The following is a 25,867-nucleotide window of genomic DNA, read 5'->3' on the forward strand; positions in this document are numbered from 1 at the left end:
AATCTTCCCAGGGGCTGGACGTAGTAGCTCATGCCTGTAATCCCAGCTACTCAGGAGGCAGAGGTAGGAGGATCATAGTCCAAGGTGCCTGAGCCAAAGCACAAGACCTCAGGGAAACCACTAAAGCCAAAAGGACTGCTCAAGTGCCAGAGTATCTGTCTAGCAAGTGTGAGTCCTTGAGTTCAAACCCCAGTGTCGTCTTAAATAAAAAGCTTCCAGAAAAACTCAAAACTTCCAGAACTGGACATACAAGCCTGGCTGGGTGGTATGTAGCCTCTGTGGCCAGGCTCTTGACCCCTGTGGTTAAGAGTGTGAGTTTTGGATCCAGAAGATGTGAGGTTACGATCTCAGCTCTTCCACACACCAGCTATGACATAGATCCTCCGTGCCTCAGTTTCCTTATCTGTGAAATGGGTCAGAGGGCCTTCACCACTGGGCTGGTACATTAGTTAATGTGCCTTTAGGTCCTTGCTAAGGACCTACATTATGACATAATAACAATTAATGCTATTAGAGGCTGGCAAGCACCTGCTTCCTCTGTGGCTAGGAAGTAGGCCATGAGATCCCTTTATTTTTCTGCCCCATCCCCATGGGAGCATGGAGACACAGAAACCACCAGCAAGAGTAAGTCCCCTGGCTCCTTCTGGGCCATGTGCCCCTCCCATGGCCGGGGTTGGAGACCATCCGAGTCCTCTGGGTGACCATGCCACTCAGAGGTCTCTGAGTCCCATCCGGGCAGATGGTGTCCTTAGGGACCATCATTAGTGACCACAACAGCAGAGCTTTGTCACTTTCCATTCTAAGGCCCCTGTAATCAGCCAAGAACCCTTGGAATTTGGTATTTGCAAACAATTAGCCCAGTTCATGGCCTCGCAGCATTGATTAGTGTGGACATGACCGTGAATTACGGAAGCAGGGACGGACACGAGGGGATGAGGTCATAGCCATAAGCCTCTGGCTTGGATGAGACTCCCCAGGAAGGTGACTGACAGCAGGGGCTTCTCCTCTTTAGTCATGTTGGTGGGGTCCTCTCTCTACTGGGTGTCTGCAGGGATCTGTAGCCAGAAGCCTGTGGCCTGGGTCTCTTCACTCAGGTCCCCAAGTAGGGGTGGACAGGGGGAGATGTCCTGATCACCAGAGCCCACTCAGCCAGCCCCAGCCTGAGCCAGGCCACGCCCAGTCACTGTGGTCCTGGCCACCATCAGGAAACCTGCCACAAATTCAATGATGGGGTCTCTCAGAAACAGTTGGCTTTGGGTGACCTTTGGAGTAGGACAACCCTGATGCAGGTTGCCAGTGCTTCCTGGGACAAAGAGTTATTTCTTAGAAGGTTTGATCTAAACCTGTCAGGACAGGTGCTCAGAGGCCAGGCGACTTCTATTGGGTCTGGCTTGGCCATGGACGGGCTGGGTGACCACGTGCAAGCCCCTGCCTCTCCCAGTTCAGTTTTGACATATGTGAAATGCAGATTTTTTTTTTCAAGCAGACAAATGGACTTAATGCAGTGAGAGGCCTGGTCCATTCACAGAACACTGTCCCCTGAGACCGAGGAGAGGGGCACTCAGCACCTTCTGTGCCAAGCTGCTCACACGGCCCTTGGCAACCCTGAGTCCTTGCTGGCTGTGGGCCGGGGATGTCAGCTCCCTGCCACATGGGCCACCTTAGAGTGGCAGCTCAGAACTTGATCCTCACTTCTCCCTAGGCTCCAAGAGAACAAGGGCAAGAGAAGACAAAATAAAATGGATGTCACTGGTTTTTGTCACCCGATCTCTGAAAGGACATCCATTGCTTGTGTCATATTCTCCTCACTAGAAGCAAGTTGCTGAGTCCCACACACTGCAAGGGAGGGCTGTCACATCGAAGCTGTTCACCCCTGAGAGACAGTTAGCATCCTTACCTAGTACCTGGCCCTGGGTAAAAATCTTCACAGGCCTTGGTTTTTTAATCCTTGTCACATCCTGTGAGGGAAATGTTAACCTCCCCTGGGCTGGGAAACAGAACGGGTGATTATCTCAGAGAAAAAGGTGAATTTCCTCCTGGAAAAGACTCGTGGGAAAAGAAAATGGCCAGCCAGAGACAAAACAAACAATCAAAAAAGCCCTTACCATCACCAAATGTTATTACGATTCTGTAAGTGAGAGAAGGCAGTTGGTGGTGCTCGAACTTGAACTCTGTTTCTTGCAAAGTTCAGGCTGCTGCCTTTGGGAGCAACCCTGACCTATTCGGGCTGCCCTAAACTTGGAAAATTGAGTCTCTGATGGATGGGGTCAGGAAGCCAGCATTCCTGGCTGATCCAGGGAACCTTGCAAACTAACTATAATTCAGTAATGCAATTTCCTTGCCTGAGCCAGATGGAATGTTCTAGGTTGGGGAACAACCTTCCTTAGCCTGTCTGGTGTTGGTGTTGGAGGTTTGAAGGTCCTTGGTAATTGTAGCCAGAACTGTCCCTGGGGAATTGAAGTCCTGGCAACAGAATTCCCTCAGGAGGAAATTGCCCTAAACTCCAAAGGTAGCAAACCCCAGTAGCATAACTCAGGAGGCAAAAGGCCAGGCCTGTCCCCACCATGACCCTGGTAAGCTCAGAGCAGGGCAGCCTTCCAGCTGTGCAAAGAAATCAAACCCGGAAGGGATGGGCACTTACTCCCAAGCCAGGCCTGCCTTCCTGTCTCACCCTGCCACTGTCTGATTGTAGGACCCTGCGCAAGTGACAAAACCCTTCTAAGCGCCAGTCTCCTGACCCGTAAAGCAGAAATAACAATGGTGTACTTTATAGAACCGTGGCCAGGATTAGCAGACAGGGTCTGCAAAGGTCCCCAAGACAGAGTCACCCCTCTCAGTGTCGGGGGACCACGTAGCACACACAGATCTGCCACCTTTCTTTTGGGGTCCTGGGCGAAGACACAGAGCCCTGAGTCGTGTTCAGCAGCTCCATTAGAGAATCAAGGAAGTTTGTAATTTTCGAGTAGGGTGAAGGCTGGGAAGAGGGAAGTTCAAGAGTGTGAGGGCTGGGCATGGTGGTTCATGCCTTCAATCCCAGCTACTCGGGAGGCAGAAGTAGGAGGATCCCTGGCCACCAGCCTGGGCAAAGTTAGTGTGAGATCCTGTCTGAGACACAAACTAAAAGGGCTGGGGGGTGTGGCTCAACTGACTGAGTACTTGCCTAGCAAGTGCAAGGTGCTGTGTTTAATCCCCAGGGCAGAAAGAGGGAGGGAGGAAAGAAGGAAGGAAGGACAGAGAGAGAGAGTTCAAGAACTCTCCATTCTCTGGTGGGAGTCTGCGTGAAGGAGATCGTGATCTAAAGAAAGTTTGTGTGAGCGAGTCCGTGGTGTTAACGCCCCACCTGGCAATGGAGACTGTTTAAAACACCTCAAAGGGCAGAATCCCCCTCACCCCAAATCTGAGGGATAGCCAGATAAGAAACTAATTAGGAACAGCACTGGTCTCTCATGAAAGAGTTTGCTAAGACCCCACAGGGTCATGGGTGGAAACAGGGTGTCTGCCATCTGCCCTTGCTTGGACTCTTCTGTGACCTACGCCAATTCTCACTTCCTAGAAAAACCCAGAATAATGCGTGTGCTCTGTGACCTCTGGAGAAAAACTTAACTGCTCTGAGCTTCAGAAAATAGTACTCATGCCAGCATCTCACAGAGCTGTCCTAAGGACTGGGAGGTGACGCATAAGTCATACTGTCTGGGGCTGATGTCAATCCTCAGTGAGCAGTGGTCCCTACCGTATCCACTTGTTGGGGCCAGTCCTGTAAGTCACAAGGGCCCTCTGGACCCCATGAAACTATGCTGGGGATTCTGGATCCCCAGGAGCAGGTGGAGGTAGAGCAGAACGTTTGCTGGCAGCTCAGGTGAGGGAGAGGGGACTGGGCCTTTCTGAAGGCCTAGGGAGGCTGGGGACAGGAGAGGTGATGGTCCTCTTGCTGGCTCCACAGGTCTCTCTGTACCTCTACTCGCACACAGAGTCCCTATGTCTTCCCTTCTGCTTCTCCATTCTAGCTCAGTAACCATCGGTCTCCTAGGGAGAGGCCCCGATGGGACAGAAAGACGAATGGTCCGACGGCAGCCACCGATGGTCACAGTGCCCTTTGGAGCTCCTGGCCATGGGGAGGGAGGTCACATCCAGCCACATGTACGTGTGCCTGTGGGATGTGACGTTCTCTCTCGCCCATGGCCTGTCGTCTTGGACCAGCAGTGACCCCGGCACACAGGGATGCCAGCAGAGCTTGGTTATCTGCTGGGGGCGGAGGCTGGCAGCCGCAGATGGTCACATTAAATTCTGCTCAGCCGCCCATCTGGTGGCTGTTCTGGCTGACCGGGAGAATTCCCTGCAGGCCAGCTCTGGACTCTGGACAAGCCACTCTGCCTCTATCTGACCCTCGGGTGACCCTCAGACAGGGTTGTGTTCAGTTCCTCAGGAAAGTCCACACCACCTGTCTGACCTCCCCATCCAATCCCCCAGAGCAGGGGCTGGGATCACAGGATTTGCCACCACAAGACATTTGCCTGCACCTGTCTGAGCCTCAGTTTCCCTCTCTGTGATCCCTATGTCCTAGGGCTATCAGGAGGATGTAGAAGACTATGATGTAGCAGGCTGGGTGTCTACACCTCAGCACTGTGGATCCATTGGTGATCCTGTGGTGAGGCTGCCCTGACCGAACAGCCTGAGTTCTAAAGGTCTCCAGACATTGCTCCTCTCCCAAGTACTGACTGGGCTTGCAGACATTAGCCACCACGCCTGGTCCACACCATGAAACTTTCTATGGAAAGTCACAAGAGTGCCAGGCAAGCCAGCAAGAGTGGTCATTCTACCTGCTGCCCTCAGTTTGGTGCCCTTCACCCCCGCCCCCATGGGTCTCTGCAGATCCATCGGCTGGGCTGATCCAGGCTCCCACCCCCGCCCTCCCCTGCCTCCTGCACTGCCCTGAAAAGAGGCCTGTGATCCACAGCAGAGCCCGTCTGTCTGAGCCTCTGGGGATGGAGAGCACGGAGCCAGATGCAGAGGCCCACAAGGGGAAGAGACCTGCCCAGGGCCACCCCAGCAGAGCTGGAACCAGAAGAATTAAATTTAAAGCTGAACGGTGTTAATTGCTGAGCTTATCAAATTCTCCCCCCACACCAGCCCTGCCCTGACCACAGTGGGCCTGGTGTCGTGTCACTCAATACCCATCCCGACTCCCAAGGCTAGACTTTTATTACCAGGACCACTTTACAGAAGGGAAACTGAGGCATGGGCAGGGTACATTCAACAACTTGCCCTAGAGCACACAGCTGGGAAAGTCACCTGGGAAACCAGACACCACAGTGACCACAGTGCCACCCAGCCTTTGGCCTCTTCCCCAGTTGCTGGTAGTGTCACTGTTGGCAGGTGTGATTTGGGGACCTTGCTGAATCCTGCAGTGAGGAACACACAAACCCACACACATGCACACACACTTAATGAACACATGTGTCACACAAACACACACTTAATGCACACATATCCCTTTGCTCTCGGGGGGCCAGGGAGGGGTCTACATGAGATCCCCCAGAACTGGGCAGTGCTTACCTTAGACAGTGACATTTTCATGGTCACATTTCCAACACTGTGGGAAGCGAGAGCCCTGGCCAACAGGGACACCTCCCAGAGCCCTCAGCCCCCACTGTGGGGGAACAATGAACTCTCTTTGTCACTCCCAGGATCCTGAGGGTAAAGGAGGGTGACAGGAGGCAGATGTGAAAGGAGAGGAGGTATTCATTATTCATTCAAAACTCTGTTTTCTTTGTCGGCTGTCTTTTTAATGGGCACTTAACAGTTTGCATATTTACAGTACACAGTGTACACCTTGGTGACGGTCACACAGAGCAATTCGTATAGCCATCACCTTGTGCAGTGATCATTTCTTTGTGGTGAGAACATAACCACTCCTCTATTGATTTAGAAATTTACAATACGCAATAGTTCAATGTCATCACCCAACTGTGCAGTAAAACATGGCAACTTATTCCTACCTACTTGGAAATTTGTAACCGGGACCACCTTTCCCCACCCCTACCCCATCCCTGGTATTGAGATTCAGTTGGGAGTTGGAGAATCAGTCATGAACACAACACAGGGACAGGGACAAACAGGCCACCAGGGAGCCAAGAGCAGTGTGAGCTATGCTCGTGGAGGTTGGAGGTGAGCCCAGCATTCTGAGAACACAGCAGGGCCACCTCACCCAGCCTGAGGAAGGAGGAGGACTTCCTGGAGGAGGCGATATGTCTGTCCGCAGTGCTTGAAGGGTGAATAGGGTTTAATCAGGGGGAGAGCAGGTGTTCCAGGCACAAAGAGGAGCTTGGGTCAAGGCCCCAGGGGTGGAAGCCAGGGGCCCATCCTGGCAACTGTGAGGTGCTCTGGTTGGCAGGAGTATAGGTTCTGGGGTGGGGGAGGCTAGAGAGGTGGATAGAGAGCAGGCTAGACAGTGCCTAGAGCTCATTCTGTCTTGAGGACAACAGGTGGTCATTTGTGCTTGAAAGAGGTGCTGGATTTATTTGTACTTTAAGAAAACCTGGCTGCTGTGTGGAAAATGCATTAAGTGGGTCAGGGTAGGGCTAGTGTAGGTGGGGGTCTGGGTCTTCCTGGTTCTCAGATTATCTTAAATTTTTGGCTCAGTGGGTGGAAGAGTGTAAGGAAGGAAGGGGGGAATGGTGAGAAGAAGGAAGGAAAGGAAGGGAAGGGAAAGGAAAGGAAAGGGACACAGTGAGGAGGGAGGGAGGCAGGAGGAAGGGAGAGAGGGAGGAAGGAAGGAAGGAAGGAAGGAAGGGGAAAGGAATGGGAAGGAGGGAAGAAAAGAAGGAGGGAAGGGGAAGGAAAGGGAAGGAAGGAAGGAAGGAAGGGGAAAGGAATGGGAAGGAGGGAAGAAAAGAAGGAGGGAAGGGGAAGGAAAGGGAAGGAAGGAAGGAAGGAAGGAAGGAAGGGTATGCAAAATGTCATTAAAGCCCATTACAGAGGAATAGAACAGTTTCTTCATATAACAGCTCTTGGTTAAATGAGAGTAACATTGCTCTGTGATGGTCTGGAGAAGCGGATGACAACTTCATCTGATGAAAATCCTGAGAGAATTCTAGTAGGAAGAGAAAGGAAAAAAAAAGAGTGCCAGGTCAGCCACACAGACCTCGGTAGTGCAAGTTCATGTTCCTGGGGGTGGAGGTGGGGGGCGGGGGGAGGGAACACATTGCAAATGGCACCCACACCCTGTGGATGTCTACTTCAGAGAACAATTCAACCGGGCCTTGGGGTTCCTGGGCCTCTCTCCCACCCCCTGAAGCATGCAGAGTGGGCTCCGTGGTCATTTCTTCCTTTACTTACCCATTCCTGTCTTTACTTACCCATTCCTGTTCATTTTCTACTTTCTTCAACACTATTTTTGTGCACAGCTGCTCAACCCTGGGTTTCAGCAGTAGACAGACACACCCTGCTCTCTTTCCCAAATTCTAACACTTTCTTGTCCACAGTTGATATTCTTTTCTTTTTTTTTTTTTCCTAACTTGTTAAAAAACTTTAAATGTTTAACTCACCAAAAGGGGCATACAAAGAACACTGAATCATGGCTCACAGTCTACACCATTGTCAACGGATGTGTGTTAGTTCAATCACAGTCCCAAAGTGGTTTCCCTCTTAGACAAATCTTTTGGCCTCTGTCTACCCCACAACCCACTGAGTGCTTCAAGTTCAGGTGTAGGAGGCACCATGCACATGGCCTGTGTTTGGCCGTGCAAACACTACGCAAATGTAATTAGTTGCCAGCATTGAAAACCCAGATTTCATATCAAAGCTGAGCATGGGATTTCTCTGAAACCCAAAAGCCCCAACACCACTGGACTGATGCAACACCGACGGGTGCCATGTGTGTCCTCCTCCGGACACAGAACTTGGGCTCTCTGCCTCCTCTCCAAGGTCCCCCATGTGACCCATTTCTCTGATTCACCAACAGGTTGGCTCCTACAAGCACTGGAGTGTGCTACCCCGGTACAAAGGTCGTGGTGACAGTGTTAGTTTTGCCACGGGTCTCTTCTTAGCCAAGCTGACTCCCAGCCTGCCCAGAACCCTCTACAGCAAACCCTCCAAAGCCCCCTGGAATAAAAAAAAAAAACCCAGACCATGGAGGGAGACCAGAGTCCTCATCCACAGGCAGGTGAGGCCCAGCCTGGCCTTTCTCCACTCTGTTTTCAAACCCAGCCGATTAGACGAAGCTGCTTGGAGGGATAAAAGGCAGACACTCAAGTGATTTCCACTGCATGGAAGACGAGTGAGTGTTTTGCTCAATGCAGCGGGAGGCGGTTTTAAGCATCATCAAAATTGCCTTCATTCAGCCTGTGAATAGCGTGATTCTTAGGCTGCTCTGAGCTCCGAGAGGCTCTTCAATGAGCAGATGAGAACAAAAACAAGGAATGGAAGGTTCTTCAGCTTGCTGCGGGGCTAGAAAGGCTTTTAAATCACTTGAGACTGATTCGTGCCCGCCTTTTTCCAAAGGCTGGGAGAAGAGAGGAATAGGTGGGTCACATTCCAACAGAAAGTGTTTAGTGACCACCTACTGTGTATACTTTTTATATTTTTATTTACTTATTTATTGTGGTACTAGGGCTTGAAGTCAGGGCCTTCACCTTGAGCCACTCCAGCCCTTCTTGTGTTAGGTATTTTCAAAACAGGGTCTTGCAAATTATTTGCCCAGGTTTGCTTTGAACCGCCATCCCCCTGATCTCTACCTCCTGAGTAGCTGGGATTACAGGCATGAACCACTGGCACCCGGGCCTACTGTGTACTTTTGATTTCATCTGCAAGACTATAACTCCCCAGACCTCTTCTGAATTCTTATGTCAAACTTTCTGCCTGCCACACCACCCAGATGTCTCCCAGACATTGAGAAGAGTGTCCTAAAGTCAACTCTTTCTGCCACAATCAGTTCTCTGACATCTTCCCTAGCTCAGAAATGTCAACCCCATCTCCATAGTTGTTCCAGTTACAAATTTAGAAGTTATTTTTCCTTTTTTTTCCAATAAGAAAAATCCACAAATTTACAACTATTTTTTTTGTGCACAGACACAACAAAGAAAAGTGCATATTGGCAGAAAGAGAAGTGGCTAGAAACTATTTGAAATAAAACGGAGATAGTGTCGGTCATCTAAAATCCATAACCACTCATAGGTTTCCAAGATGTACATTTCCCATGTCTGAGCCTCAGTAATTGAACCTCCAGAATATGATATTGACCTCGAAGAGATAAGGACGCTTAGAAATAAATGACCCTGTATTCATGAAATGGTATTTGGATTAAATAAGACAATGCATGTGAATTACTTGGTACAAAGTCAATTAACAATAAGTCTTACCATGATCAGTCATGGTTAGGAAGCTCACAGCTGTCATCCTAGCTACTTTGGAGGCTGAGATCTGAAGGATCACAGTTCAAGGCCAGCCTGAGCAAATAGTTCATGAGACCCCAGGATCTCTACAAATAGCTGGATGCAATGGTGCACATTTATCATTCCAATCTGCATAGGAAGTTGAGATAAGGAGGACCGAAGTTGCAGATCTGCCCAGGCAAAAACAAGACAGTTCCAAGACTCCATCTCAATGGGAAAAGGGTGGACACGGTGGTGCATGCCTCTGATGCCAGAGACAGGAGGAAGCATAAATTAGGAGGATCATGGTCCAAGCCAGCCTGGGCAAAAAGTGAGACCCTATCGCAAAAATAACCAGAGCAGAAAGGCATGGCTCAAGCAGTAGAGCACCTCCCTCACAAGGCGAGTCCTGAGTTCAAACCCCATTACCACCACAATCGTTGGAATATTTATAACTCATCAGAAATCTCAGAAACCTAGACACTTTACAAACATTCAAGATAATTAACAGAAAGGGAAATTGTTTATTTTGTGGGAAAACACTAATTACATATAACTTTTTCTTTATGAGGGCTATCAAACAACAAGGAATTTGCTATACACATGTTCTTTTCTTTCACACTGCTCTCTGCAGCCAGGAAGAATTAATCAAGGGACTGTCCTTTCCCCTAGTTTGGGATTCAGTAGGTCAGGCGATCTCCCATGGCAGAACTAGGACAGCCCTGAGCTCAGGACTCTCCTGTCACGCCATGGTTCCATTCTCTTCCTCACGTAAAGATTGGGAAATTTACTTCCTATGAAGAGTGAGCCTGGTTTTCCCTCCTTCTACTTTCCCTCCAAAGGCACTTCCTTAATTTTTTTAAACTGATACCTAATAATTGATGGAGGTACCTAGTAGTTATTCTCGACCTCCTTTATGCTCACCCAGCACAGCAGATTACAAGTCCCTCTGGCTCCTTCTCCCAGCAGACCTCCCATAGATTAGTTAGGATAGTACTAGTTATGATAACACGTAGACCCTGTAAGGTGAGTGGCTCAGAAGCTTCTACAATTCTGGTGGTGATTCAGGAATGCAGGGAACTCCTGCCTTATGACTCCACTGTCACCTAGGGCCTTGACTTCCAACCAATGGACAGGAGCAGAAAGAACAGGAAGATATACCTGCTCTTAACCACATCAACCCAGAAGTGGCACCACTGACTCTGTCCCCATTTCACTGCAAGAACCCATCACATAACCTCATGCAGACACAAAGGTCACTGGGAAATGTAGTCCATGAGTGAAATGGACATTATAAATGACATAATGTCATTGACTCCCCAGCACAACCCAATATGGTAGACTCTATCATCATTTCCGTTTTACAGATGAGAAGATGAACTTCAGAGACGGGCTGATGACAAGAATGTTATGGAGTCCAGTCCTCTGACTGGGTTTTCCCTTTTTCTAGCAGATCTTTCCTCAGTGCTTCCATTGGGGGTACTTTAAGAAACTTTGACTTGTTTCCTCCCAGAACTGCTGTCCCACTCCTACCTCCCAGCAGCCCATGGGACTCACCACTGCTCCCCAGATCCTAAATGTGCACAGATTCTGGCAGAGTCCTCCCTCTATTCAGCAGAGCCATGGCAAGAGAAAAGGCACATATTCTGATGATTTCATTGAGGGGAGATGAATGAAGGGCCAGGTTTCAGAGATGTGATCAGGGTCAAGGGAAAGCATGAGGCATAAGGCAAGACCCAGGACCACGGGGAGCCCCTGACAAGCCAGAGGACAGAGAAACCAGCAGAATAGGGAGAATGAGATGTAGAGACATGACACCATTCACTGAGGGACACAGCCACTGCTCACCCCAGCTGGAGGCAGAGAATGGGACTAATACACCCAAAGGTTGCTGTCCTTCCTCCCCCACCGTCTTGACTTTCATTGGCTGTATCCAAAGGAAAGGGAGGTTTGTTGATTGGCTCAGCCTCCAAGGGCACCAATCAGGGTGCAGAAGCAGATGAATGGACTAAAGAGGCAATGACGCATGCCATATATAGGCTGGAAGAAGAGAGAAGTGGCTCTGCCATTTATGGTTTCAAGCGCCGTAAGTCAACTCTGGCGAAATGAGGACCATTTAAGAGGGATTCAGTGTAGACCTAAGATTTTAAAATAATGCAGAGTAATTAAGCTCAAGGAGCAGGAAACAGAGCCCCAAGACTTTACATGAATGAGGACAGGATTCCCCCCAAAAAATCAGGGTGCAGTTGTGAGAAGAAGGAATGTGAGGGCTCGGTCCATAGAAACAAGAGCTGTATCCACCAGACTCACTTCTACCAATAAGAAAATTAAACTAAGTCAGTTGAGAAGTAACACCTCACCAACCACATCAGGATCTTCCATTCGTGCTCAGTCTACACCAATGGATCAATGCATAGAGGTTTGGCCAAGGAAGGCCAAAGGATGTGGGCTTTATCCAGAGGACACTGGAGACTTGACATGCCTCCAGCTCAGGAAGTGATGTGGTCAGTGTAGCACCTTAGAAAGATCTCTGACTTGTGGGACAGGGGAGAGCTTGAATTATTGGGGCCAACAGAGAAAGATGGTAGCTTAGACAGGAGGGCACGTGCAGAGAAGGAAAAATGGGTTGTGTAGAGCAACCTTGGGGTCACGGGCACTGTCAGAGCCTTTGGACCTGGTCCATATGACTGTTGATTTAGCTACTAAACACAGCTCTTGGTGGGCTGGATGGTGGCTGTGGCCCTGGGTGGCAGGGTTGAGAGGTTATAGAAGCCACCATTTAAGGGTAAATTTGTCAGTGCTATAGCCCCAGTAGCCCTCCACAGCTGTTGACTCCATGGTCTCAGCTCCCCCAGAGTCAGTCAATTCCAAAACTGCCGCTGCTAGGGTATGGAGGCCCAGTCGCTGACCCCAGGCAGCCTCCATTCTGTAACCACAGGGACATAAGCACAGGAATAAACTTGACTTAAGAAGGAACAGGAAATTACGAGGAGCTGTCCATTCCCTAAAACATAGCATCTCCAGGGGAGAGCAAGGCAGCCCAGGACTAAACCAGGACTCTAGAAATAAGGCTTCCATCCCACCAATCCCAGGGCCCCCTAGACAAGGGGTCAAGTCCACCTGCAGCAAAATATAACACCCCCGGGGCTTCCTGCATGGGTCACCACTTCCAAGTCTGCTTATTTCTGGAGTGTGCTCCCTGCCCATCTTCTGTGAGCCAACTCCATTCTGCAGCCCCCAACTCAAGGTTACCCCTGTAGGCAAAGGGCAGGGGGATGTTTGTTCCAGGCTGGGGATGCATGCCTCCTCTGTGTTCCCCTCCCCCACCACACCCCAACATTGACCTGAACACACTGCGTGGTCATTGCGTGACCTTGAGCAAGCTACTTAACTGCTCTGAGACTCCATTTCCTCCCCTGAAAAATAGGATTCTGATAGCACCCGCCTAATAGGGTCATTGTGAGCCTTAATGGCTTGGTCCTTATAAGGTACTTAGCTTGGTGCCAGGAGCAGGGAAGCCGGCTGGAAGTATTAGCTGTTGCTGGCTTTGCCCCTTCTCTGCCTTAGATGATTACAGAGTTGTGTTTACCCAGGCCTGTGATTTCCCCTGACCTCAGCTGGCCCCTCATTGATTCTGGCAGTTGTCTTGCTAATATTGATCAAATATCAATGCTGCCTTTCCATCGGGGGTGCTAATTGGCCTGAGAACTGTGTGGGTTGAGGACCTAACAGATTCCTGAATGAATTCATTGACATCTATCTGTGACATCAGCTCAGGAAGAAATGGGCGGTTTTTAAAACACTTGCAAAAGTCTCCACTGGCTTTTCTTTCTCATTTTAAAGCTTCTTACTCCATCCACTCTATTAGTCACTGGGTGAATAAAGACTTTACTTCCTGTGGTTAGCAACCATTTATTGAGCACTGACTGTATGCACATCCCCCAAGATGTAAAACCAGCCCTAGCCAACATTCTGATTTTTGGGTTTTTTTTGTTTTTTATAGCTATCATCATAGTTCCCCATTATATTAGTTATCTGTCTGCTTTGTGGGCTTTTATCTTGCTTATGTTTTTCCTTGTGTCTGATCCCGCTGGAAGACCACCTCCCCCATCCTAGAAACATGCACACACGGATGCCCGATGGGTATTTGTCAGGTGACTGAATGCAACCCACGGACCAGGCATTTTGCAGGGTGGGGGATGCAACATAGATGCGAGTCACTGGTTGCTCAAGAACAGAGTTGAGGAGAATGGTGACAGTTTGGAAAGAACGGGATACATGCTAAGAGAGGAGCCTCGTGTGTTCTGAGCGGTCCACTTCTTCTGGGTGTCCTAAGAGCAGAGACCTTGCGTGTCTGATTCAGGGAGCTACAGCCAGGAGACAGTGTGTGACACACAGCAGAAGATCAGTACAGGTCTTAGTTTGGTTTTGATTCCGTCTCCCAGAAGCAGACCCTGAAGAGAGGGTTGCAGAGAGGACAGGGATGTCTTTGGGAGACATCCCAGGAAATACCGGTAGGAGAGAGAGGAAGTCATTGGGAAGAGAAAGGGCCAGTAGAGGACGTGTTCTGGGGCAAGTTGCCACTGTGGGGACCCGAGCTTATGCCCATGTGGGAACCAGGATAGAACACAGTCCTCAGGGTGGTCCTGCTTGTTGGCAAGGGAACAGGGGTATTGATAAACAGGGGTATTGATGACTCAACTCTTGTCAGGCGCTTGTTGAGGTGCTGCAAGGGGGTTTTAAGTGCTGACATTTCTTCACCAAGTGGTAGGAGCTGGGGGCTGCAAGTTGGGTTAGAGTGTATGGCCCCGGGGTAAGAGTCAAGGTCATGGTGCTTTGGTGACTGGTTAATGAATGTGTGCACATTAGTTGAATAGCTGCTAGATACTGGGGGGGTCTTGTTGTTATTAGTCGATGTGATTTTCAAGGCAGATGGATAGTGGGGCTCAGAGAAGTTGGGTAACTTGCTAAAGATCACATAGCTAGTAAGAGGCAGAGACTGGCTTTGCAAGGGCCATGTCTTGTCTGGGATTAGTTCGTTCTCCATCTCTCTCTCTCTCTCTCTCTCTCTCTCTCTCTCTCTCTCTCTCTCTCTCTCTCTCTCTCACTCATAGTAACTGGCAACAGTAATATGGTACCCTCTTCTCATTCATCCTCTTCATTATGCTGTCTTCTATTGGGCTCCAGGTTTGAGTCAATCCAACCTTATTCCAAAGCCCAGACGATGAACCCCTTTTTCCTAAGGACGCTCATCCTCCTGGGCTTCATCTCAACCCCTTTCCCCTTAAGATGGGTGGGCTTTGGGCTCCAACAGACCTGAGTTCAAATTCTATAGCTGCCTACCCACATTTCCCTGACCAAATAATTCTGCCTCTCTGTGCCTCAGTTCCTACAAAAGTCAGCCAGTGATACCCAACTTGCAAGGTAGCTGTGAAGACTAAGTAGGAATACCAAGAAATGGTAACCATGGTGATCCTGCTGAAGCGATGCTCAACTTGTCAGTCTTTCCCCCATCTTTCTGTACCCCAAGCCACCCCCTCCTACCATCCCCTTGACATTAGCCACCATCCTACAGTGCTTAAGTGCACAGACCCTAGAGCCCGTCTTCTTGGAGGGGCTGAAATCCTGGCTCTGCCTCTTACCAAATGGGTGAGACATAATATAGCAATTTACTAACACAAGTTGCTAGGAACCAGAAGTGTTTGGGATTTCAGATTTCTTCAGATACATAATGAGATAGTAAGAACCTAAACACAAAATTCATTTGGGTTGTGTGCATTTCTTACACATATAGCCTGAAAGTCAATTTTCTTTATTTGTATTGTTGTTCTTTGTTTGTTTTGCAGCACTGGGGATCAGGCCTCATGCGTGCTGGCAAGTGCTCTGCCACTGAGCTACACTGTACCCTGAAATTAATTTTATATAATATTTTCAGTGCACCTATATTGTCACTGTGACCCATCCCATGAGGTCAGGAGTGGAATTTTTCACTATGGCATCACATCAGTGTTCAAACGTTTCAGATTTTGGAGCATTTGGGATTTTCAGATTAAGGATGCTCAACCTAATATAACTGTATGCCACTTCCCAAGGGCACGAGAGCTTAGCACTGTGCCTGGTATATAGTCATCCTTAAAGGGGCTACCACTTAAGTAGTGTTCATTGTCATTGTATCTCATCACCACTAATATTACCTAAAAGTTCCCCTGTGAGTCAGCCAATCTTTGTTAAATCCCTACTGTATAACCAACACTGCATGGAGTGCTAGGGCCTGGGAGGTGGAGAAAACAGTAACCCTGCCCAAGGGGTGCCCAGCCACATGGACAGGCAGAAGCAGACTGACTGGTACTGGGCAGTGGGAGTGACAGGGCAAACGTTGTCACATGCAGTGGAAAGGTTAGAGGATCCAGGCCCTTCCCTTCAGACCCCCAAAGACATGGCATCCTGGGGACCTCCTACTCTCTCCTCTGTGCAAACCCCCTTCTCTGCTGCAATACCCATTCCTGCCTTGTAGCACAGCTGGAATTCTCAGGGATCTCTGTCCCTCTCCTCTGCAAGCCACCTGTGAGCTCTCTAAGGCCAGGACAGTATCCTAAGTTGGTTTTACATCCATTAAACAACCAGCACACAGGGCTAAGTGATGGAAAGATGAATACAGGGAGGCTGAACAGTGTCATGACAGGTGGCAGGTGTAGGTTGTCCCCTACTTACAAGCTAATCCATGTAGCCTGCCACAGTTTTGTGGATGCTTGCAGAAGTCACAAGATTTCTGGAATGGAGACATGGGATTTTATTACAGAAATGGTCATAACCAGGATATCAGCATTGGTGCGATCCCTGATTCCCATGGGGCCACACAAAGAGAACCAGGAGACAAGGATTGTACTATAGGACAGGAATCCCACACTTAGGGAAACTGACTCTTGTGTAATAGAAGAACCTGTCCTTTGTCAGTGCTCCTGCTGGCAGTCAAAGATATGCAGAAATGCAAGAGACACATGGTCTCCCCACAGGTAGAGACAGATGGATGGATAAATGAATGGTTGGTTGGATGGATGGTAGGTTGGATGAATAAATGGATAGATGGATGGATGGATGGATGGATGGATAGATGGATGGATGGGTGGATGGACAGATGGATGGATGGATGGATGATGGATGGATAGATGGATGGATGGGTGGATGGATGGATAGATGGTGAATGGATGGATGGGTGGGTTTGTGTATGGTTGGATGGGTGGATAGATGGATAGATAGTTGGATGGATGGATGGGTGGGTGGATGGCTGAGTAGGTAGGTATGGATAGGAGGATGAAAATTGCAAGGCAATGTTTATTAAGCTTCATTCCTAGAAGTCACAAGTTCCAGGGACTCTCTCGAGAACAGGACAGGCAGGGGCCCTGTTCCCCATGATTCTTCCATAGCTCCTCTTTCATCTACTTTAAATATTGGTTTCTGCATGCAATTTCATCTGGAGAACCAGAAATAAATCCCCCCAGCTCTTCCCCATGGGTGCAGAGAAGTGATTCTCCAACTTCCAAGTACATCAGAATCTCTGGAGCTTCTTACAGCCCAGATCTGCAGGCTTCCCCCAGCGCTCCTGGCTCAGTAGACCTGGGATAGTGCCATAAGCTGTGTGCTGATAACAAGCCCATGTGTCACTGCGCTGCTGGTCTGGGAACCACACTTTGAGAATGTCTAGTAAAGAGAAACTGTCCTAATTCCTCTGTGTGATGGGACTGAGTTATTGAATGTCTGGAATGTGCTAGCAAACAGCCAGTCATGTTGAAGAATATCACAATAGATTCAGACCTGGCTCCTGCACCTCAAAACAGAGTCAAGAACCCCTACAAACCATAATAATATTAAGAAGAAGAAGATGAGGCATTACCATGGGTTGAACTGTACAACTGTACCACAAGCTCCACGTGGATTATATCGTGTAATCGGCCAAGTCCTACAAGGTAGAGATTATTATTATCTCCAGTTTTGACAGCTAAGACAGCTGAAGCTCAGAAAGGGTAATTAACTTGCTTGAGGTCACACAGCCAGGAAGCGGCAAAGCCCAGGACTGAGTCCTCTTCTACACAATTATAGAAGGGTAAAAGACAGTTTGCTTGAGTGTCCATTTGTATAAATGAAGTGTCAGAGCTCGTGACACTCACAGACTCAGGGCTGTCAGGCTGTGGAGAACAAAGTGAGTTCTCTCATTAAAGATCTGAAAGTCAAGGCAAGGCCAGCAGGATTCTTTCCAGGGTTGCAGGCAGTGTAGACCGCACAGTGTTGGCACACTGATGTTGCTGCTGATGGATCACGAGCCTGTCAGCCTTTCCCTCTGGTCTGGGTGCTCCAGGAGCCAGATCCCTGCTTAGAGGTCTCAGTGGCCCCAGCCCTAGGCACAGGCCTACCAGAATGATGGAGGAACGGATAATTAAATGAATAATAGAAAACTTTCAGTTCAGTGACTGTCCATAAAGACTGAGTGAGGAAGCCAGACACATCGATTAAAAACAATCTCTCTGGATGAAGCAGAAACTCAGTGGCCCATGGCATCCTGCCCCAGCCTTCTGCTCAACCACCAAGACAATGTCACCGAACCCAAAGCAAACCTAGAACAGAAGAGGACAAACAGAGGCCCAGAGAGGAGAACAGTCTTGCCCAAGGTCACACAGCAGATGGAGGACACTCAGGTGAGGAAGTGAAAGTACCTCACCCTGGTTTGGGTAGATTTCTGAAATACCAAGCTGGACTGTTACCTACCCTCTCTCCTCCCCCAGGGACCGGCCTCAGAATTTTCCTAATTCTAGAAATTGGCCAGGCTGTCATCTTTTCTGTATGTGCTTGTAGAATGGTGGGGAGGCATAAAACATTACAAAATCTGTGCTTTGATGGAAGGAGGAATCACTGTTTTGGGAAGCCATGCCACTGAACTTCAAGTGTCTGCAGACAAGGATGAGGACCCAGCCCAGCTGTCTGAGGTGAGGTGACCTTACAGGTGCAGAGCAACCAATTTGGGGCCAGAGACCATTTGCCTCAGTTTCCCCTGGAGAGCTTACTGGAAATAAAGTCACCTCAGATGGTACTGGGGTTTGAACTCAGGGCTTCATGCTTGCTAGGCAGCGCTCTGCCGCTTCAGTCACACCTCCAGCCACTTTTGCTCTGGTTATTCTGGACATAGGATCTTGCTTTGTGCCCAGGCTGGCCTGCACCACGATCTTTCTGTCTGTGCTTCTGGTCATTCTGGGATGACAGATGTGCAACACCATGCCCAGCTGTATTCCATTGAGATGGGGTCTTGCAAACTTTCTGGCTGGGCCAGCCTAGAACTGTGCGATCCTCCTAATCTCAGCCTCCCGTGTATCTTGGGATGACAGGCATGAGCCACTGCCCCCCAGCTATTAGTTGAGATGGGGTCTCTCAACATTTATGTTCAGGCTGGCCATGAACTGAGGTCTTCCTGATCTCAGCCTCCCAAGTAGCTGGATTACAGGTGTGAGCTACCAGCATTTGGTGCCACCTCAGGTTTTCTACTCATCTCTAATTGTTTGGAAGAGGACTCAGGTCCTGGGCTTTGGTGCTTCCTAGCTGTGTGACCTTGAGCAAATCAATTACCCTTTCTGAGCTTCACTGTGTCTCATTTGTTAAAACGGGGGATAAGGCAATCTCTACCTCATAGGACTGTGCTAAGGCACATCCAGGACATGGTATTCCCTTTTTCCAGAATTCCTCTGCACCTGGCAGTCTGAGAGCCACTGTGTGACATTTCAATCAAGACCTCTCTTGCCACTCAAGCAGCAGGACGCGCTGCTCTAAAAATCCATCATGTCCTTGGTCAGAGCTCTCATCCTGGTGAGCCAGGCGATTTACTGTGGTGGAATGCTGCTTTGCAAACATCAGTGAGGCTTTCATTCCAGTGGGACACAGACCCCACCACTCCCAGATGTCTCCCACCCAGCCCACTTCGAGCGTTCCCTAGAAGCAAGTACATTTGCAACAGCTGTAATTCCCACTTCACTTTGCCCTTGCTTTCAAAATATAAATTCTCTGGCTGGGTGCAGTAGTTCATATCTGTAATCCTAACCACTTGGGAAGCACAGATCCAGAAGATGTGGTTCAAAGCCATCCCAGACCAAAAAAAAAAAGCAAGACCCCGTCTCAACAAATAAAAAGGTGGGCATGGCGTTACAAGTCTGTCATCACAGCTAGGCATAAATAGATCGTGGTCCAGGCTGGCCTAGTCATAAAAGGGAGACGCTATTCAAAATGTAACTAAAGCAAAAAGGGCCGGGGGCATGGCTCAAGTGGTAGAGCACCTGCCTGGCAAGCGCAAAGCCCTGAGTTCAAACCCCAGTACTGCCAAAAAAAAATTCTCTGGTGGGTTCTGCACACCCCAGCATGACTCCGACTATAGGATCCTGGTGTAGACAATTTCTTCGTTGTAGTGCCTTGAATTTGAGTGAAACCGCAGAAGGTTCTACAGTGAGGGCAAAGGGGAGATCCGGAAGACTAAACTAGGGTGCACGCAGCAATCTTAGGGCTCCATTCTGTTTTCCAGTTGGTCTCCTCAGGGGCTCGGGACCCCACTCCTTCTATACCTTGACCTTCACGTGCTTTTCAATGCCTCCTCTGTGGACCCAGGCTGCAAGATGGGGCTGGGCACCAGAAGGTGCAGACAGTCCCCAGGGTGTCGCAAGCCACTCAAGTCAGCCCGGATTGGTCTGGAGCGAGGGCCGAGGTCCCTAAAGGTGATTAAGGCCAGCTGTGGATCTACCGGGCAGTGCTCCGAAAGCAGGGTGGCTACAATGAATGCTTAGCGCCATCTGTCGGTCATTTGAGGGAACTGCCTCTCTGCTGAGCAGCTTGCATAGCGCCAGAGGCGCCTGTGAATTTGCTGGCGGGTTTATTTGCTTCCTTTTAGAGAGTCTGGTTCAGTTACTCTTAATTTTACAAGGTCTCTGCACATTTTGAACCCTCTACCGTAGAAAAACATACTTCACTGGATTTGGTATATTATCCAGGGAGTTGGCCAGCCTCAAATTAAGATTCCCCCTTTGAAATAGGGTCTCACTAAGTTTTGCTGGACCAGCCTTGAGCTGTGATCCTCTTGTCTCTGCCTCCTGAGCAGCTGGGATTGCAGGTGTGCCAGGCTCTAAAATCCCCCTTTGAGACCCAGATATGCAAAGGGGTTTGCCCAAGCTCACACATCACATTAGGGGGAGAACCAAGTCTGGAAGCCAAGAATTCTAACCTCAAACCTAGGATTTTCTTATGTCCAGGCTTCCCCTTTAAGCCTTAAAGGGCTCCTCTCTCGTGTGTCTCTGCCAGTTCTGCAAATACCTGCAGGATGTTTAACATCCCCAGGGACTGACACCCCCTCCTTTCTTAGGGACCCTTAGGTTTTCAGACAACCATATCCCCTGATCCTGGATCAAGTCTGGCCTGCCAGCCTCCTGACCCCAAGGCCACTTTGGTGAAGCCCCTCTCCACCCCCTCTCAAGGGACCCCCCACACGAGCACCCTAGACTGGGAGTCAGAAAGGGAACCAATCTGCCAGGACAAGCTGCCACCCTAGGAGGATCCCATGTCCAATGCCAGGGCATCTCCAAAGTCATTCCTAGCTCTAATTTGCAAAACTGCCAATGGGCATGATGCTTTATAACAAGCACATCTGGATGACTTTCCAGCCACAAACAGCCAGCGGCAGGCTCAAAAGCTAACTTCTTCTCCAGAGTCAGAAAAAAAAAAAATTAAAGGACAGGCCGAGAGTGTTCAAGGAATAATTCAGAGAGCTGCATATACAGTTGGTGTCTAATAAAGGAGTGATTGTCACCCTGTAGCTGAAGCCCAGCTTAACACTTACTCAAATATTTGTTCAGCTTCTGGTTGAAACTGAGGTTCTCAGACTTGCGCATGCGTCAGAGTCTCTGGAAGGGCATGGTTCAAACACAGACTTCAGGCCCCACCCCATGGATCTGGGGCTTGGGAATGGTATTTCCAACAAGTTGTTAAGGGACAGTGACCTAGTTGTCCAAAGAATGTGTTTTGAGAGCCACTGGCTTAGAATGACAAATGACACCTGCCCTTGTGGAGTTCTTCCCAGTGGAACAATGAATGCTTAAACATCCCCCAAGTGTACTGTGTTGTGTGTTCTGCACACAGTGGGATGCAGAGCCAAAGAAGGGGGTGTTTGCACTGAGATTCGAAAGCTGAATAGACCCAAAGTTGGTGAACTGTGCAAGGACCCCTTTCACATCACTCACCAATTCCCCTCAGTGGACAGAACGAGGCAGAATTAACCCCCATCCTACAGATGAGGAAGCTGAGGCTCAGAGACCAAAGCAGCCCAAGATCTCAAGGCAGAAAAGGAACCACGCCCCCTCTGCACCCCAGGCTCCCTGCAGTGTGGACTGGGCCCCATCAGCTGCCCCATCAGTTCTGGTCTCCCCCGCCCAGGTCCTTCAAGTGTTTTCACTGCTGGGTGAATTCAGCAGAAGCCTTTCGATCGCAGCCTATTAAATTAGCCCCTCTCTGCAGCCAAAAGAAGATAATTATGTTTTCATTACCCTGGATAATGTATTGCCCCCTCTGTGGCAGCCATAGCAGCAAAGTGAACCAAGTCCCTTCCCTCCTGGCTCCTCGCTCAAAAGGCCTGGCTCTCCTGTACGGCCTCTGAGCCAAGGATCCAGAAGGGTGCAGGGACAACAGAGTGGACAACCTTTATACCCACCCACCACCCATGCAGGGATTGAGGGGGAGGCCCTGAGAAAAAACACAAGAATCATTGTTATGGTCATCCTTTTTGGAGCATTGGTGCCTTTCGGACACTTGCAAATTCCTCAAGTGGCTTACTACTGCAACTGTCAGACGCAGAGAAAGGTGACGTTACTATCACCCCCCAAAATCCAAGGGCTCAAGTGGAAAGTAGAGCACGAACACCCACCGCAATCTGGAAGGCACCATGCCCAAGGAGAATTCTGGGGACGTCACTGCTCATCAGCTCAGGGACACGGGTGGTAAAAGTCTCTGGTTTTTGGAGAGCACTAAGACTACCCAGCATTAAGGTGAAGAGCTGGAGCCACTCCCCAAAACTCCTGTCACTCTGACATCAGCCTCTCTCTCTATCAGGTCGTGGGGTGGAGAAGCTGGCTTGCACCCTGTCTTTAGGACCCGAGTTCTAACACCTCCCTTACCCCCAATGGACTGGGTGATGGTGACAGGAATAAGTCTTTCTTCTTTCTACTTCAGCTAGTGCTCTTATCAGCTCCCCTTAACCCTACAGAAGCAAGGAAGGAGTCAGCATCTCTCTCTCTCTTTCTCTCTCTCCCTCTCCCTCCTTCCCTCCCTCCCTCCTCTATACCTCTCTATACCTTTCTCTATTTCTGACATAGATGTCTCATTAGCTTTCTGTGTCTCTTGTTTCTCTCTCTCTCCCTCTCTCTTCCTCCCTCTCTCCCCCCCTCTTATACACATACACACACACAGGACTCATGGTACTTGACTCCTCCCCTGGGCACAGAAGCTGTGTCTCCCCAGGTCCCTGTCACAACAGCTAATGGACCATGCCTTGCTCTCAGTTGCTCAAGACATCTAGCAATGAGGACAGAGTTTGGGGGGCCTGTCCCCCCTTTCCCAAACCGCCAACTCTGCCTTCTTTCTGCCGACACTGCCTAGCCTTTGGCTCTGACCCCACCATCTCCTGGCTCAGAGTTCCCTATGGACCACTGTTCTCTTGGATTTCAAAACCACTGGTGTTCAGAACAGGAAGTGCCCTACTCTGAACCTCTTTTGGCCCTGACCCCACATGGAAGGCATGGGAGGCTCCTTTGGGAGCAGGTGAACCGCCAGCCCAGTGGAAAAGCAGCTTCCCTTCCTTGGCTTCCTGATTTTCCCCAGTTGCCATGGTAATTGAGGGAACAGTGTTCTGAGACCTAACACCACCGAAACCCAGTGCTCAACTTTGAAAGGGTTTTGGCAGGGGAAGCTGGGGCCCAGAATGGAAGGCACCACACTGGAAGGACGCAGCAGCATTCCCTCCCCTGGACACTCATCCAGCTGATATGTCACTTATTATTCTTCATCACCCTTGGCTACTCTTTCCTGAGCATGTAATATACGCCAGGCACTACACCAAGAGCTTCACAAACATCTTTCCCCGGGTGTATCCTCACAAGGACCCCAGGCCCCTGTCACTGCGCAGGAAACAAGATCTGGATCTCACTCGTACATCTGGAAGTGGCAGAGCTCTGGGGCTGATGGAATTTCTCTGGTCTTCCTTCCAACGGGTTGAAGATAACACAGAACTCCACACATCCAAGTCAGCTTTTTCTTTATTCCTCCCTCCCCTCCTGAACCCCCACCTCCTTCTTCCTGCCCCCAGTCACACCCCCTTCTCCCTTGCTAGATGTGCAAGACAATCTGAAAGGCATTTATTAGTGACAAAGTGGGGGGGTGATTTTCCTCTTTGCCTCTTCTCTGCACAACTCAGAGCCTGAGTGGGCTTGCTCCCCTTTGGCAAGGCTGGGGAGGAGGAAGGATCTAGCCACCAAAGTCAGGTGCCAAGTGTGAGTGTGTGTGTGTGAGCGAGCGCCAATGTGTGTGTGTGTCTGAATCCTCCTCTTTTTCCTTCAGTCCCCCCACCCCCTGCTTCCCCAAGAGTGTGTGAGCAACAGCAACAGTGAAATGCAAAATCCTTCGCAATCTGCCCAGGAAAAGACAGCTTCTGAGACGAGTTTATATGGTTACCCATATGTTAGGGGCCCTAAGAAAGGAAGGGAAGCTTAGTTCGCTGTATGTGCCCCTCCCCCCGCCCAGACCTTCGTCTCTTTCCACATTAGGGTCTCTGGGCCATAGGTGAGTCTGTCCCCCCTCCAATTTTTCCTCCTCTCCACATGCCGAGTGTAAGCTCTGCTCCAGAATAAACCAGAAACCAGGCAACATTTTCAGAAAGAGCCGACTGGCTCTGTCTGCCCACCCAAGAGCCAAGGCCAGAACCCAGGCTGGACCCTTCCTGGGTGTTTCCAGCGCTGCTCATCATGGGTAGTAGTGCGTTCTGGGGTCCCATTAAGGAATGTTGTCCCATCACCGACATAGAGACAGAAATAACCAACCACCCTCCCGTGGGCCCCTCTCCATCCAGAGAGCTGCCCTCCCCTTGTGGCTACCACTATGTTCAGCCCCCTCCAGACACCCAGAAATTGTCATTGTGTGTGCGTGCGTGTGTGTGTGTGTGCGTGTATGTGTGTGTTTCCTGATAGAAAAAAAATGGAAATTAGGTTATATAAAAGATGTATGCTTTGGAGCCCAGAGCGGCTCTTTTAATGAGGGTTGCGACGCCTCCCTCCCCACACCCATAAACCAGCCGGGTTGGACGTCACCGCTAATTCGTTTCAGCGATGATACGATAAAGGAGGGACATTAAGAAATAAATTCCCCCTCACGACCCTCGCTGAGCTCACGGCTCAACCCGTACATATTTATGTCGCGTTTCCAGCCACTGGGCGAGCAGCTACTTAGCTCCGCGGCTCCTCCGAGGGGCGGCCGGGCGGCAGCGGCGGCCGGGCGCACGGGGTGAGCCAGGGGTGCGCGCGGGGCGCGGGGCGCTGCGCGGGGGAAGCCCACAGCCTCCGTCCCGAACTTGGGCTTGCTGGGGAGCGGGAAGGAGGGAGGGAAGGAGGGGACAGGCGGGGTGGGGGCTAGGCGAGGGGGTGGGGAGCGATCTGGGACGCACAAAGCGGAGGGGAAGGGGAGGGACGCGCGCGGCTCCTACCCGGAGGTGAGTGGGTGCGCAGGGCGGCCGAGCCCGAGGCTTCGGAACCGGAGCGCGGCGGCCACGGGTGCCCAGGAGGAGGAGACGGAGGAGTAGGAGGCGGGCAGGCGGGCGCGCAGCGCGGAGAGCAGCCCCGGCGCTGCCTGGCTCGGCGGCAGGTGAGTTTTCGGCCCCGCGTCCCGCGCCCCCTGCTTGTCCCCTTGCGTTCTCCGCTCCCGCGCGATCCCCCGGTGCTCAGGAGGCGCGGGCTTTGGCCGTGTGTCTCAACTTGATTCCGGCGACCTTGATCTCCCAACCGGCGGCCTCAGGCCGGGGGACTCTGATCTCGGGGGTCGGCGCAGCCACCCCGCTCCAACTTTGCGGGGACCCGGGTCCCTCCGCAGCCGCGCGCTTGGCACTGCGCTTCGGTAATGGCGGATCGCTTGGCACTGCCAGCCTTCCCCAGCGGGCGGCCGGAGGCTGGGGACGCTAGTCTCTGAGGATCGCTTCGCTGCCCGCCCTCAACTTCCAGCGTCCTCGGGTCGCACCTGCCAGCCCGCGGCAATGGCGGACTCTTTGGCACCGCTAGCCACTCGCGGCGGGGGGCTCCGCTCCTGGAACGCGGTTCCTGCCTCGCTTCTAACTTTGCCAGGATTCTCCTTGCGCTCCCGCGGTCACAGCGGCCGCCCGCACCTCTTTCTTACTCCTGTCCCGGCGCTATTAGGGTGTTAAGAGCGCAGAGTCCCAGAACCTG

The 25,867-nt window shown here is 50.5% G+C and overlaps 1 protein-coding gene across 4 annotated transcripts in view; it reads left to right on the top strand.

The window, feature by feature from the left end:
• Nos1 (nitric oxide synthase 1) overlaps positions 1 to 25,867 on the top strand; it is a 162,601-nt gene that overhangs the window by 33,850 nt on the left and 102,884 nt on the right. The window contains exon 1 of one of the 4 annotated variants that reach the window (XM_074061435.1): positions 24,787 to 24,935. The exons of 2 other annotated variants lie outside the window; for them this stretch is intronic. The gene's annotated coding sequence lies outside the window, so the exon portion shown is untranslated. Of the gene's footprint in view, positions 1 to 24,786; positions 24,936 to 25,149; positions 25,293 to 25,867 lie in introns of those variants that run through there. One more of the 4 variants, XM_074061434.1, reaches the window with a different exon arrangement.

The sequence above is a fragment of the Castor canadensis genome, chromosome 18 (genome assembly GCF_047511655.1).
Source record: "Castor canadensis chromosome 18, mCasCan1.hap1v2, whole genome shotgun sequence".
In the NCBI taxonomy this organism is placed as follows: domain Eukaryota; kingdom Metazoa; phylum Chordata; class Mammalia; order Rodentia; family Castoridae; genus Castor; species Castor canadensis.